The sequence below is a fragment of the Lichenostomus cassidix genome, chromosome 6, assembly GCF_008360975.1.
Source record: "Lichenostomus cassidix isolate B80296 chromosome 6, HeHo_3.0, whole genome shotgun sequence".
Taxonomy (NCBI): Eukaryota; Metazoa; Chordata; class Aves; order Passeriformes; family Meliphagidae; genus Lichenostomus; species Lichenostomus cassidix.
The window spans coordinates 20,206,085-20,221,126 of NC_139487.1; the positions used below are offsets into that span (position 1 = coordinate 20,206,085).

The 15,042-nt window shown below is 39.6% G+C and overlaps 1 protein-coding gene across 4 annotated transcripts in view; it reads right to left on the reverse strand.

Annotated features, from left to right (window-relative positions):
• The window catches only part of NDST2 (N-deacetylase and N-sulfotransferase 2), a 135,474-nt gene that overhangs the window by 92,075 nt on the left and 28,357 nt on the right, over positions 1-15,042 (reverse strand). The window lies entirely within an intron of this gene.

Below are 15,042 nucleotides of genomic sequence, written 5' to 3' on the forward strand. Positions count from 1 at the left end.
GTCAGCAGCACAGAAATTCCACTTCTGCTGAGATAAAGAACTATACATGAGAGGAACGGATTGTGCCAAAGCATTTATTGTATTCATTCATTCCTTACCTTTCCCTTTACATTGCAGAAGCTACATCACCACCCCTTAAAACACAGTCATAAGCAGCAGCAAGTTTCACATATGAATCCTTTTTTCCCTGGGTGCTCTGGGGAAGCAAGAACATGCACTCAAGTGAGCATTCATGCCTCAGTCAGCTTGAGGACAAGGCTCTGCACCGAAGTCCTTAAGACCTTCTCACGGCTGCTGATTTCATCCACAAACTGAAAGAGCATCTCAGCAGGACACTGCCAGCCTCCTTTTCAGCTCCCACTCACTGATTGCCAGTCTCTGGCAAGTGAAATGTCAAGAACCAGGCAGGGGCAGTGTTTGGAGAAGGAGGGATAAGAGATTCTCACCATCCATCAACCTCAAAACCTATTCAGCCGACAACTCGAATGGAACAGGCATTTCATTCTCCATGGTAACAAGAGATGGAAGGAGGTTGGGGGAAAAAAAAGAGAGAGAGAGAGAGAGAGAGAGAGAGAGCGCAAGCGAGCGAGCGTACAGACCTGGGAAAATCTGATGTTGAAGACGCAGGGAAAGTTGCAAACTTTGCAACTTCTCTTTGCCGTGCAAGTTGCATGCAGAAGAGAGAATGGCCCTTTCCTTGCCTGCACAGTCTGAGACAAGCTGTCCCAAGGCCATGATGAGGTATCCTTTCTGTGAGCAGTGTATTGATGTGGGAGGAGGAAATCCCTTATTCTGCACTGGTCCTACCCAGAGGAAAGACAAATGCCTTCTGAACACTGGAAATTTGGGAAAACTGCAGATTATTGCCCCCCAGAAAAGAGAACTGTCTGAAAGGGAAAAGATACTGCCATTCCCTGTACAGTATTTCTTGTCGACAGATCAAAGCCACTGATGCCAATTCAGTCTGTGTGCCAGCGCTGACCACAAACTGGAGTGGAGGATTAGCATCACTCTCTTTGTTTGCTTTGCATCATACGTGGAAGAAAATGCTTGTTATTTCTGTTATGCTTAGCCACTTAGATGCACAGATAAAAACAAGGCATTTATTTATTCTTTTCCAAGGCACACCAAAATGAAGCATGGAAGAAGACAGACTTAAAATTCAGGCAACACCCTTGCCAACCTCATGGAATCTCATGATAAGTCAGTTCTTATTAACATTTCAGGCCTGGCCATCTTCTGAACTTTTTTGCTGCTATTTTACATTCATAACTTGAGCTGTCACAGCCAGAATGTGCACAACAGGGAAATTACATTTGGATTCATGCACGTTTGTGTTCCAAGCTGGCCCCATGCAGCTACTGAAAAGAGTCTCTGGCTAAAGCACTTACGCAAGATAACCCAACAAAGGACTGAAAAGCTCCGCAAATCCTGGCTGCTGCCATCTTATTTTTTCTCACTTCTTTACACTGATTCTTTCCTGAAGAACACATTTAAATCTCCCTCCCCCATCCAAACCCATCACCCCTCAAGTTGGATTTTGTTCTCACTTTTGTATTGCATATGGCACATGCTGTTGGTGTGGTACTTTTTTTGTAACCTATACTATCATCTATACAGTGAGCTTTTTGTTAAAGGTGACCTGCAGAGTTGTTTTGAGTTCTCCCAATAGTCCTTATGTATCAACAAATACATTTAAGATCAGTTTTTTTTAAAAACTATGACTTTTTCTTCAATTGTACTCATCTGAATTTTGCATTGGCAGCTTTCAGTTTCTTACATAAGTCTCTACCACTCATGACATTGCAACCCATAAGGCATATGAATACACAGCCCTGCCCACTGAATTTCAACCTTTATCTAAACCAATAATTTCAAAGCCACATGAATACATTTTTGCTTTTGAAAATCACTTTCCTCCTCTGAAAAAAATTGTTTTATTTCCTTCTTTGTTTTCCAAGACTGACACTTGGAAAAACCAAAAGGGAACCTCAGCAGGAACAACCCTATAGTCACTTGCTACTTGTTCTCCAACTTACCTTCCTGAGACAGTCTTCTCCTTAGGCAAAGGGGGGCATATTTACCTTTTGAAATGTACTTCAGGTCCGCAGCTTAGAACTACTTTCCTTTTTTCCTGAAGACTAACAAGAAAATGAGAAATGAGACTGCTCCATTCTCTCTCTCCCAGCCAAAGCCAACTAAAATAGGAGTGACACACACCTTAGCTGGAAGATGTCAGCCTCCTACAACTCTACATAAGCAAATAAATGCTGATAAATACACCTGCATGATGAGATGAATTCAGTTCTTTTCAGCTAGTTTTGAAGACATTTCAGAACTCCAAGGAGATATTTCCATCCCACTTAAAATATATTCTACCCACATCTATTAAGATGGCATTTAACATAAAAAGCTTTTTATGTTTCTTTCATAGAACAATCTCAGAGTACTTTGTTATTTTGCTTTGTTACAGGAGCGCAAAAAGGAAAGAATGTGTTTTTTGTGTTTTTGCCAATCTCCACAAAGCAGAATCATCTTCCCTGCACTTGCTGTTCACTGAGTTTCACCTTGATCCTCTTGAAAGTTTGAAAGCATTGTTGTTTATCTGCAGCTCAGGGAAGGGATTTTCTTTCTCTCTGAAGTCGATTCTAACGTACTTCAAAGAGTTGCCATCTATTAACATCATCCACTTGTCTTCCTGTGATTTAAAAGCTATATCCATAGAAATGAAGAGCTTTCCCAAATCTGTTCCAGCAGCATGCTTTAGGCAAGAAAGAAGACACTGACAACATTACCAGTATTCAGAAATGTGACAAAAACCAGTCCAAGAGCACAGAGTCGTACCAACCACAGTGCTCACTGTGTGTTCTCTTTCAGCCACCAGAAGGGGAATGTTGATGTGTCTCACCAACAGCATACACAGAGATACACATTTTGGAAACAAATCTACTATGAACTGGCTAAAACTAGTATCTCAAAAGGCACCCTGCTGAGAGGTACTGAAGTGAAGGGTGAAGCATGCCCACATAGAATCAAGGCCTTATCCAGCTTCCAAAACAGAAGAATAAACAGTACAGTACAGCCAAGATTCAAAGGACTGCCCACCATGTGTGCCTGCCAGGCAATAATAAAAGCTGAAATACATCAATAGCCTCAGGCTGGCTGAGAACGAAGCTGACTTGAGCTCTGATCAAGTTTGGTGGTCTCCACACAGCTCTTGCATTACAAAAACTTCTATCTCAACTGACAGAAATTTTACGGAGAACTGAACCAGTGGTGAACCTTGCTGGGACAGCACTGGCAGCAGCACATCACAGCATCCTGAACTGCACCTGCTCGGGTAACAAACAGATCTGCTGCTGCTACAGCTGTGAACCTAGAACTAAGTTCACCTTTTTCAAGTAGATGTCTGCTCTGAAAACTTTGCCATGCCTACCAAGAAAATTAACATGAGAAGTGACTTCACTGTAACATAGAATCACAGAATGGATAAGGTTGGGAAGGGACCACAGAGGGTCATCTGGTCCAACTTACCTGCACAAGCAGGGTCATTCTAGAGCACATTGCACAGGATTATATCCAGCTGGCTCTGGAATATCTCCAGCGAGAGAGACTCCACAGCCTCTCTGGGCAACCTGTTCCAGTGTGCGATAACCTACAGAGTACAGAAATTCTTCCTCATGTTCAGCTGGAACTTCCTGTGCATCAGTTTCTGCCTGGTGCCTCCCACACCTATTGCCTGACACCACCAAGATGAGCCTAGATCCACCCTTTTGACACCTTCCCTTCAGGTACTGACAGACATTGATGAGGTCCTCTCACTCATCTCTTCTCAAGGCTAAGCAATGCACAGCTCGCACAGCCTTTCCTCATAAAAGAGATGCTTCAGTCCCCTTATCCTCTTTGTTACCCTCTGCTGGACCTCTAGGAGCTCCATGTTTCTCTGATACTGAGGAGCTGAGAAATGGGCACAGCACTCCAGGAATGGCCTCGCTAGGGCTGAGCAGAGGGGCAGAATCACCTCCCTTGACCTGCTGGCAATGCTCTTCCCAAGGCACCCCAGGATACCAGGTGCAATAACTTAGCAGCAGAATGATTTCTACAGCTATTCCCTGAAGTACCACATTAAAACAGGGAAATGAGCAATCTTGTTCTACATTAAAAAAGAAAATCGATGCATTAAACCCTAGCAAATGTGTCATGTTTTGAGTTAAGTATTCATCCACTGATCGACACAGCCGAGACTGAGCCATAATTTACACTGTTCCAGAGAAGATGACTTTAAAGGTGTTTTAATACACCAGAGAGACACCCCAGCCCCAGACTGACTCTCTTGATGCATGAAAACAGCGCAGACCAAATTCTTTCCCACTCCCAACCCTGAGGGAAGCTCAGTCAATCAGATACACTATATCCACACGTACCCACAGAGACTGATACTATGCCATAAATTGACACAACAGCAAGAAGCCCCAGCAGGGACTGCCAGGGCAGCCACAAGTCACTCTTCACCAAGTGCATTTTTGGTCTTCAGTGCCCTTCTATTTCATACAAGCCAGTACCTTTCAGTCACAGAATAGTAACACCAGAAAAGGAAAGAAGGCATTTATCAAGTCATCAGGGCAAAAGGCTCCAAACCAACGGTTTTGGTTTTCTTTGGTTGTTTGTTCTGGGGTTTTTGTTTGCTTTTTTGGGTTTGATGTTTCAGGTTTTTTAAAGGAGAAATTTTTATTGCCAAGGTTAAACAACACATTAACCATCTAATGAATAAACACCCATTTTGATATCAGGACAGAAAGCACCTACCATCACAGAAAAAATGTATGTTGTTGTTAGCTTAACAGATTTCAAGTTAGCTTTAATGTCAAAAGTTCCATCTGCTGTGGGAAAGCAACACTTTGTTTTTGCTGCAACATTCCCAATTTCATCCCGCCTTAACAAAAGACAATTTCTAATAACCATGGCAAAAGAAGTACAGATTTACACTTATGAGCATATTGGAATAAAACCCATGTTCTAGTTGGTTGAAATGCAGCAGTGAAAAAAGAACAAGCAAAAAAGACAGATACTCAATGATAAAGATTCAGAGAACAAAACAGTAAAAAAATACTACACATTAATTTTTCAAAATATGTATTAAAATGGTTTCTGGGAATAAAAAATGCTAAAAATCATTATTAGAAAGCACACAAAAATCATTGAGACCTCAAGAAATTCTGAGGACAGCAGCTGGGAAAGCGAAAGCATCTTGATTTAAATTGGCAACCACGGCTGAAATATCTCTGTGCTATTCTCAATACAAGAAATTTCAAGGTAGGAATGAGTATGGACAGAATACACAGACTGAGCTGACCTGATGACACAACATGTGTGTCATCAGTAAATGAACACACCATGCCATAGAATTACCTGTCATTTCCCACTGCAGACACACCACCCCAACTTGGGAAAGGTGGACTTCATGCATGCAATTTCACCAAAACGTATTTCTCTAATAAGCAAAATTATACTAACCCAATTGCTTCTTATTTTCAAGTGCACAAAAGAATCAAAGATGTGACTTTAATAAAAAGCTCTTCAAAAGAATCAGCATTATTCACCATAAAGATGAGGACTGAAATCTTATTCTACTTGAGGATTTTCTTTTTTATTAGTCAGTGTTTTTAAAACTTGTCATAAAACAGGAACTTTCCACTAACTTTAGAAACAAAAAGAATAAATGCAAAATCCTTTGCACCACAACAGTTTCATATTTCATAGGAGACAAAAAGCAAATTACTGCAGAAGTCCTAACAATTTGTTTGGCTAATGCCATCTAAAACAGCACACAAAGTCACCTCAATCCCTTACCCAAGAACTTGCAATAGCAGTAAATGTTAATGACACAGGGCAAGGTAAAAGCTATCAGGCACGGAAGGAACAGCTTTTAGAAGAGCACTAGATACTTACATATTTTGAACTCTAAAATTTTGTATCTGCAGGAACAGTTTTCAGTATTTCAAATGCAAACATTTTCATGCAAATAAATACATTTTCCTCTAAACTAAAAGAGTTTACAAGGGCACAATTAGCTGTTTTCACTGAGTATAAATCAGACAGCTGCCTGTAATTGGAACCAGGAGCAAAAGACGTATAAGAGATACTTTCTTCCTTGCAGATGTTTTCCCAAAGATCTAAAAGAAAGTTCTACTTCAAGAAATTAATATAATACTGTCTAAATCTACATGGTCTATGCTTTAAGAGGTACATTTACATGTGAATAGTTAGTTTCAGTTTTGGGGTTTTTTCTTTTTGTTCCCAATTTCCTTTTGGATTTTTTCTATTTAATGTAAGATTAAAACAGTTACAAAGATTCAGCAAGCCACATTAAGCACACTGTGATACCTCTGCAAATAAAGCTATCTTTTAACAAGCAGCAGGGGGGGTCAATAGAAATGAATCAGCACTAACTGCTATCACTAGCAATGCAAAAAAGAAAAACACTATCCCTTCATTCCACAGGGGATCACAAGAAGCTGTGAATTTAAACCTGTACGTTTTACAGATGAAGAAATTAAATACATTTCACATGACAGAGACATGTCTAAATGTCTATTTCTGTCTACATTTCATAATGCTACTGAAATAAAAGTGATGTCCAACATATGCTTGGGACACAGGACACTACTCAGGGCAAAGCACTAAGCAACGTCTTAAAAGTCCATCAGTGCAAACAATTCAAAAACAATGGGTGGGGAGCAGTGGGGGAGTGGAGATGACACCAACTAACCAATCTTTTTTCCACTAAGCCAGCATCTCAACCACTTAAGTATCTATAAACGAACCTATCTCTTAAGCAGATACTCATTTAACTTTGTATCACTCTGCAAATAAGAGGACATTATTTAGAAAACATGACACAATTTTCTTCAGCCTCTCTGCTACAACTAACTGCTCCCATGATTTCTAAACCACTTTCCTGTTTTACACAGTGATCCCAGCTGGTAAAAACCAGGGAAACTTCCCCTTCCTTCAGGTGAATGGAAAATCAGAATCACTTTTTAACAAGCTAACCAGAACACCGCTGATAAAGAAGAGCCATAAATTACATATTTTTATGCCCCACCCCCACCCCCCACTCCCAAGACACCAAAATGACCAAAGAAGCAACTGAGATACTAATGCAGATGTGACCTAAGAGGCCTCAGGCACAGATAACCAACTAACTTCTGCAACTTAAAAAGCAACACAAACTCCCAGCTGGCGGCATCTCTTCCCCAGTGTAATAAGATGTAACACATAGTCAGTTTACAGTATGATGCCATATTTTGGCTGGAAGGCATAAGAGATATGAATTTAACAACGTGTTAAATTGGAGTGTAGCACCTGTGTCTTACTACCAGCCTGCTTGATTTCCCCAGGGCTGGAAGATGTGTCTGCCACCTGGAGATGGGCAGCACTGCCTGACTTACTCTTTCTAGAACTACCTGGGCACCAGGTCCCAAACCTGACTGCAGATCCCAGGCACTGTGATAGGGTGAGCAGGAAATGCATGCTTTGAGTCACAGAATTGTTCAGTTGGAAAAGACATTTAAGATGCTCTCTAACAATTAAGCTGGCACTGCCAGGTACACCTAAATCAAACCAAGTGGTAGACGTGGCAGTCCCTAAGTGTCTTCATAAGTGCCATATCTACACATCTTTTAAATACCTCCAGGTATGGGGACTCAACCAGAATACTAACCAATGCTTCAGAGAAAAAAGTTAAGTCTCTGAATGAAAATATTTCACATAGTTTACAAGCATCTCTTACATTATCTCCTCACACTTGTCTCTGCTGATATAAGAACAGCAGGCATACATTATATCTCAGGTAACTGCTTCAAGTGACCACACCACAGGAAGAAGCATCAACAGCAACTACAAAGGGAACATTAGGGAAGCTTGTGTCTCCTACAAAATGCTTTTAGAAAAACCACCTCTGTTGCAGCATGGACTCTAAACAAATGCCTAAATTCTTTCAAGTTACCTTACTTTCAAATGCAAATAATATGATGCGTAATGAAAGGGAATAAAGCCTTGCTTGCAAAAAATAAAATAATTGACTGATTTTACCAAAGGAAAAAAAGAAGGTTGAAGCTCTCAATAATGGCTTTGTGTCTGATTTTTAATGCTATAAGCTTCCTGCACTTAGCCTACGAATTTGGAAGAGAGAAATTATGAAACAAAAGTATGCTACACATTTTCTCACAGGCATGCTGACTTCTACCTTTCCTGTGAAGATAATTTGTACATTACAGTTTTCTGCATTTCAAGATTTTATCATGTCTTGGAGCAGCAAGAAAGGAGACATTGCTTAAAAGATCTCGTTTTATCTAGATTAACCTTGTGCTCATTGCTTCCCCACACAAATAAATGCCAAAATACCAAGCCAAATCTTTCTGCACTGACCTCTAGGTAAGTACTACTGCTTGAAAAAATATATGCGGTTACTGCTTGAAAAAATCTACTGTATTCCCACCCCCTCAAACCATTCCCCTGTAAAACAGTTCATCTTAAAAATACAATGCTGTCACCTTCCTTTTTCAGGTTTCTGCCATTGCTGTCACTATGGAAACAATCAGAACATCAGATATGTCAGTAAGCATGACTTATAAAATACAGAAACACCAAAGGTACATAATCTACATAAAACTCAACCAAGACAAAATTAGCTCGTTAGCAAGGAAACATTGGCTTTAAAGGATTTTCAAGTTCATATGAATTGCTAGGGCAATGCTGCAGTGAGCTACGTCCAAGCAGAGAGCTGCCAGTGCAGCATCATGCATGAAGTCACACAGCCAAAGGCTGCAACAAACCTCCAGGACAAAGGGTTGTAATCAACCCTTTTCCATGCATTTAAAACAAAAATCTGACAGTAAGGAAAAGTCAGTATATCCCCAAAACATTACATCAACATAAAAAATATGGTAAGACATACAGATACTTGTTTCTCTGAGACTTAGAAATAAATTAAGGAAGACCCTTTCGGTTTGTTTTGCCTGTATCTCAATAGTGCATTCAGTCATCTTCCCCTCTGTTCATCATCTTTGTTCACATCTGCATCAGAAGCAAAGGCAAAGCCTATTACTCATAGCTTCCCAAGCAAAGATTTAAAGCAGTTCTTAGAGAAACATCAGTTATAGAGCTTGGCTGGACAGCTATTCTGTTGAGTTGTAGCTTCAGCAGTGCAAAAGCACAGTGCTTATTACCACTGTACGATGGGGTTCATCCAAACCCCTGTGGGCAGCAGACGCAGCTTTGCCCTTCTCCCAAAGCTCAGCACATGCCTCACTTTGACATGTTGACTCAATTACAGCACAGAGGAGCCTCATGAGAGCAAATACAGCTTTTTGAGACGCCTCCCCTTCTACAACACACACATACACACATTCTCACCATGCTCATTTAGAAGCTCATTCCAGGGAATGTTTTGCCTTTCATCATGATGCTATTCTCTCACTATGTTACACTGATGTACCTACCTGCTTCATGTTGCTGCTTTTCCTCACCTCTACCGTCTTGGAAAGTAAGCAACTACTTTACCTCAAATTCAGCTACTGAAGTTACAATATAGACAACAAATGCAAGAGGGACCTCTTCTTATGACAAGATAAAGCATTTCAGCTCAAGAAAAAAGAGCAAGAAAACAGCTCAAACGCAAGTTAGAGTCATAGAGCACTAGGAAAAGGAACAGACATGCAGCTCTAAGCCACTTTTAAAACATCATGAAGCCAAAAGAAGAAATGTATACTTTTCTTAAAAACTACATGGCAAGCAGTAAGCTCCAGGTGCTATTTCAGGTTGGGAACCCAATTTGCCAACTAGCAGTGCTGCACAGCTGACCCAAAAACTGCTTGCTGCCTTTAGGGCTTGGCTGGAGTTTTTCTGCACATTTACTGCCTTTGATGCTAGTGCACATAGACCAAACTACCTTACATTCAGAGTCCCTCAAGAGGCAAAGTAATAGTCTGCAGTATTCTTGTCTTAAAAGTTCTGGTTTTGACCAGATACCTTGATGACAGTTGGAAATTTATCAGATTATTCACTTTTTGACACAGAACCAGCTACTTAGGGGAGCAGTTCAGGTACTCCGAGATGGACGTAATCCCTTGCTCACTTCAAACATATGCTTTTGATTGTTAATTTCCAAAACATAGGATTGCATGCTTTGTCTAAGATTTCCTGTATTAGACTGCAGAAGTCAGATGGAATGAACTCAGACAGCAGCTGCAAAGAGAGAATGACTGAAGGATTTGGAATTCTGAGTTATCAAGAGGGCAAGGAAGAACAAAAGTTATAAATTACAGAACTGAGAGAAAAGGTGAAGCATAGGACAAAGTATGATGAATTTAGCAAGTCTCTTGTGGGAGAGAGAAGCTTCTATAAAAAGCTTCTTCTAGAAACAGGGTGAATTTTGATGCACTGTTTCCTTGTAGTTAATGATATTAGTTCACAAAATCAAGAAACTGTATGATAGTACAGAGGACAATTCAGAGCTGGAGTTTATGTTGCACAAATATTGGACAATTTGAAATAAGCCATTCCATTTTGAAAAGTTTCAATAAAAGCTAATTCAAAGATTCATAAACTGTTTTTGGAAATCAACTCACACATTGTACTGTGCAAGTTTATATCTTTTCTATCTGGCTTTTTTTTCCCCCTCTTTTCTATCAGTCATGCATGTCTGATAGGTTTTAAATTACCTGTGCTAAAGTATTCAATACTTTTTTAAAGTTAGAATCATATTTATCTGGTACTGTGGCACTTCTCATTTGTCTGTGTAGCTTTCTGCTCATGCTTCTCATGTATCCTTTCCTGGCCTTTAAAATGACTACAAAAAACTGCATGTTGAAGTCCAGCTAACAAACAGTATCTACACAATATTTTCAGCATTATCACCTATTGTGCATTTCTAAGCACAATTTCTAGTACATTTCTAAGACCATAAATAGCTTACTCCAATCAGTCTGATACTAATTAAAATGTGTCCTCTAGCAAAGACTGCTCTTAGGACTCTGAACAGCCACCAAAGTCAGTCCCACAACACCAAGGTGAAAAAAATCCAAGTGATAAATATAAAGAACTTTTGCATGTACTGTATGACTTCCACAGAATTGAATATGTCACTGAGATCAGCAGGGGAGATCATTACAAAATCCCTTGACATACACAGAAGGAGCTTTTATTCTTCAGGCATTTCGAAAGAAAGCTAAAGACACAGCTAACTCGGGTTAACTTTTTTCTGAGTAAGAAGTCTACACCATCATTTAAGGTACTTGAGTTTACTACATACTGACTTCCTAGCTGTAAAAAGTTGATTTTACCTTTTCTCAATGCATTCATGTAAAGAAGTCTTCAGCAGTCAGCATGTGAAACTCTTGCCCTACACATGCCTTGAGAAAAAGTCTGGGGCAGGAAAACTATTTCAATATTTCCTCGTGATGGTGGATGTAACAAAAATAAAAACTGATTTTACCAGACAGTAAAACAAGTACTTTGTATAAATGGAGAAAAGCACCCCAAAAGCATCCTTAATTTCATTACAAATACTATACCCTATACACTCAATGTGGCAAACTCTGTGCTATGTAGAAGAAGAGGAGTTTCACTATCTGTGATTCCACCAAAAAAGACAGGATTATGAGTTTTGCTTATAAAAGGGTACACAAAAGAAGCAAATATAGAACTGAAGAGGAGAAGGCAATCCTGTTTAATGGAAAAAATGTACCTGACATCTGAAACACAGACATTTAATCTTCTTGGGCTGTTCTTGCTTGGTATAACCAGAAAAAAAAATTGTGTCCATTACTTCTTCCCTTCTTTGCTTATTGATTAGTGAACTGAACATCATCTTCTTACTCTGGGTTCTTGGAGCTTCTTTTAAACAGATTAATGACAACAGAAAAGCCACAACATTGAACAGCAAACATTTTCTATTTTCTTGGACTTACAAGCATTTTCTAACAGCACCCTGAACTAGAAAATACTCTTCATATACATGCTCAAGGTTCACATGCAGTATAATCAAGCCACAAGTGTTCAGACTGAACTTACTTCCAATTCTGATACACTGTAACAGAACAACAAGAAGGCAAATAAGCTTCAGAAGACCTATTTATTCGGGAAACTGACAGTGATTCTCAGTCACCTAACAGCCGTCTTTGAAGAAAATAAAATTCAAAGGTTCCTACTGATTCTGGAGGAATCAGTCCTGTTCAGCAAGCAGCACTTAATACTGCCTACATCCAAACACAGCTCTGTCGGAGTCCAGCAGGCTCTCTAGAGGAATCACACACTACCAAAACAACTGTCAAAATCAACACGTAAAACCACGTCCCCACTGTACGCCCCAGTTATTCCAAATATCCCTTCATATTACCACCTGTTTGGTAAAAATGTCAAGTGGCAAAAAAGGATAAAATGTAATAGATCACTCAGAAATAAATCAATTCTATGAATGAATTTCATTGATGACATTTGTCATCATAAATAGCATAAATACAGTGTTGTTACCCCGCTGAGAAAACAGAACCTCTAAACCCAAATGAAGTTTGCCATCCATTCAGAGAAAGAATAAGATGACAATCATGTGGCATACATTTATCACATATTTACTGCAGTTCAGGAAACTGGAGATTGTCAACAATAAGCACCGTGTAAGAAGCTAGACAAAACAAAAGGAAACACCTGAAAGCATGACTGCTGGCGAGGAGTTATCCCCAAGAAAGAGCTGAGGAAGTAAGGACAGCACCTCTCAGCAATTTTTCAGACCCAACACACGTTCAAAGTTACTACTTTGTGGGATCTCTCTCCTGCCCTTCCTAGTTCATGGGAAATTTCATATCTGCCAAACAAATCAAGAGAAACTGAACTGCAAATTCCATTAACTTGAACTCTGAGACAGCAACTCGGCTACTGTGAGTCACTGACAGCTGGTAACAATCCTGCCAACTTGGGAAAGACACCAAATTCAGTGCAATATCCACCCTTGTGCACTCCAGTCCACAACTGCCAGCGCATCTGAAAGGAATCACAAACATACTGCTGCTTGCTGCAGGGGGGGATGTCTGGTTGAAAAAAATTCCTCAGCAGGAAGGGCCTGCTTCAGGCAGTTGCTGGTAATACAGTCCTACATGCCCAGTGCTCTCAGCAGAACAGAACTCCATGTTCAAATCGCGTGTTTCCAATGTAGAGGTTCAAAACTTTGCCCTCCATCTGAATTTCTGGTGTGAGTAAGGATCTCAAAAAGGGTCTTAGAAAGTTTTCCTGCAGTAAACTTATGTACTTACAATCACTTCCACATCATCAGTTCTCTTGGTAGGGAAAAGCAAGTGAAAATGCAGTATGCTAATTAAGGACTACAAAGATCCCTTTACAGATTCCACGTGTATCAAAAAAAGATATTCAAGCCTTCCTGCATCACAAATCAAAGCAAAAAGAAACAGATACCACTGAACAGGAGGGAGAGCAATCAGCTTCTTTCGATACCTAAAACTACATTGCTAAATCCAGTGATATTTGTATGTCTGGTCTCATCAGGCTGTCTGATTAACAAATCTGACTTGCGCATTATATGTTGCTTTTGTAGCTGCACAAAATCAGGGCACATCTATAGTTCAGCTAGCTACATGGATATGGCAGAGGGCACACATAACTCATTTAAAAGGGTGAGAGAAATGACAAGAGGAAAGAAGCCACTTGATGCAGATTCTTTACACTACATATTTTATAAAAGCATCACATTGGGAAAATAATTTAAGGGAGTTTGCTTAAGATGGGGGGAGGGTTGCTTCTTTTTAAGGAATCCATGTTTTCTAGAGGACCAGCACAAAAACACATGTATCATTAATAACTGCCCTTACAGTTTTCAATATGTAAGATTTGCTTGCTTTTAGGGCCTTGCCTGCAACAGCAAGCTTTAGGGAAAAAAAAACCCAAAATGCTATTTCCAAATCAGCTCAGTTGTACCACTAAGTCTCACATGACTTAGCAACGAATGGTAAAAAGACAAAAGATACCTAGCCTCAGGAGTATCACAGTAATTGCTGAACTCAACCTCATTAGAAATGATTATTCTCTACAACCCCCCAGGTACAGAGAATTATTCTTTATGATTATTTAATAAAATTACAACTTCATAACTGTAAATTCTTCCAGGACAGATCCTTACATCTACCTGCCACCTCTTAAACTTATTCCTGCTTGCTTACAAATCTTTCTTCATATTGTATTCCTCATGACTGCTCCTCACCATTTCCTGATAGAGGAAACATGTGAAACCCAACTGGCATCTTTAATTCAATGCACACTGTTGCGTCAAATGACGGAGAGGGACACATTTCTGACACAAAGAACTGCTTCTGGAGCTGTATGCAGTACACTACTGATTTTAGTGTCCTTCAGCTAGGAGACTGTAAGAGTCCTTAATCAGATGGGATTTTCTCACTGAAATCACAGAGCAAGAGAATCACAGAACAAGATCTTGCTTTACCAGATAAATTTATCTATACACAAAATGAGAAGAAGAATCTTGCCTTGCCTTTCATGGTTTCAAAAATACACCCTGAAATTTCGCAGGTTGATGGTTAATGCAGTCTCATAGAAAACAGATGAATATCAACATTACAATATCACATATTTACTTTCATCTACCCTTCTTTAGAGTACTCATAACTTCTGATAAAGTTTTGTTTATTTCCTATAAACTAAGTTTGACACTTTCTTTAGTCACTGCATTTTTGCCTGCCTGGCACATTTAGTATTTCACTGACTGAAGGGGAAGGTTTTAAAAAATTCCTGGTAAGTATTCACAGCAGAGCAATGCCATTAAACTTATTTCCCAAAATATAAACAGCCTTGTTGATTTGATAAAAGCCTGTTCAGTTAATGCTCAGGTACCTCAGCTACCTTCAGAAGACAGTTGATGTGGTAAACATAAAATTTTATGAGAAATTCACACAACTACCTAGGTAACAGGTAGTCATGCATGCCTCTCAGCCATACCTTCCCATGTAGATTACA